The sequence below is a fragment of the Colobus angolensis genome, unplaced genomic scaffold (assembly GCF_000951035.1).
Source record: "Colobus angolensis palliatus isolate OR3802 unplaced genomic scaffold, Cang.pa_1.0 Scaffold159, whole genome shotgun sequence".
Taxonomy (NCBI): Eukaryota; Metazoa; Chordata; class Mammalia; order Primates; family Cercopithecidae; genus Colobus; species Colobus angolensis.
Window position 1 is genome coordinate 93090 of NW_012114699.1, and position 1423 is coordinate 94512.

Here is a 1423-nt window from a genome sequence, read left to right on the forward strand (position 1 = left end):
ACCTCGTGATCCGCCCGTCTCAGCCTCCCAAAGTGCTGGGATTACAGGCTTGAGCCACCGCGCCCGGCGAGAAACCACATCTCTAAGAAAACTTTTTAAAATTAGCGAGGCATGGTGGCATGTGGCTATAGTCCCAGCTATTCAGGAGGCTGAGGTGGAAGGATTGCTTCAGCCCAAGAGGTTGAGGTTACAATGAGCTATGGTCACACCACTGCACTCCAACTCGGGCAACAGAGCAAGACCTTGTCTTTAAAAAAATAATGATGATACATTTTTAAAATAAAAAGGAAAATAATATGGGTAAACTCTACCCGTCAGTGGTAAATACCACATATTTCTATCAATGATAGGCAGTCTTCCTAGAATAATCCCATTGAAGAAAATCCAAAATCGTTGTATGAAAAAATACACAGGGTTGTTCCATGTGTAAAAGTCTTTTAATCATGGTACATTTTTTATCAAAAACATTCATACTACTTGAATACATTAAAAGAGTACAAAAGCATTCCAATGTACATATAGACACACTAAACAAAGGGAATGCTTTCTAGTGAAATTAGAAATAAATACAAGAATGTTAAGGGAGAGAGTCTCATATTACCAGAGTCAGTGAAATTAACTGCTTTATTTTTATTATTATTATTTTTTGAGACAGTTTTGCTCTGTCTCAAAGACAGCTCTGTCACCCAGGCTGGAGCACAGAGGTGCAGTCTCGGCTCACTGCAACCCCCGTCTTCCAGGTTCAAGTAATTCTCATAGTTCAGCCTCTTAAGTAGCTGGGATTACAGCCATGCACCACCATGCCTGACTACTTTTTGTATTTTTAGTAGAGATAGGGTTTTTGCTATGTTGGCCAGGCTGATTTCGAACTCCTGACCTCAAGTGATCCGCCTGCCTCGGCCTCCCAAAGTGCTGGGATTACAGGCATGAGCCACCACACCCGGCCATTAACTGCTTTTTACAGCATAAATTATACCTGTTGGGAATTAGTTTTTAAATATATAAGCTATAGGATGGACAAACACCAATGTGAACAACTATCAAACAGAATTTTGTAATTCAGGAACATAGCTTCAAGTGCTTCATAACATGGAAAGCAACTCCTAAAAATAGTAATTGGCTTAATTTCTTAAAAGTTAGAAGAAGCATTCCAGAAAGTGATTTGTTACAATTAGCAACAGAAGAACAACATTAGAAATAATACTGGAAACATAAAAACTGAGGTCCTCCAGTACCAAGAGATAGAATCAAACTTTTTCTCATTAGAATTTTAAAGAATATAGCTGCGCACGGTGGCTCATGCCTGTGATGCCAACAATTTGGGAGGCCAAGTCAGGTGGATCACGAGGTCAGGAGATCAAGACCGTCCTGGCTAACACGGTGAAACCCTGTCTCTACTAAAAATACAAAAAAATTAGCCGGG

The 1423-nt window shown here is 40.0% G+C and overlaps 1 protein-coding gene across 1 annotated transcript in view; it reads left to right on the forward strand.

The window, feature by feature from the left end:
* XIAP (X-linked inhibitor of apoptosis, E3 ubiquitin protein ligase) overlaps window positions 1–1423 on the forward strand; it is a 76377-nt gene that overhangs the window by 28909 nt on the left and 46045 nt on the right. The gene's annotated exons all lie outside the window — the stretch shown is intronic.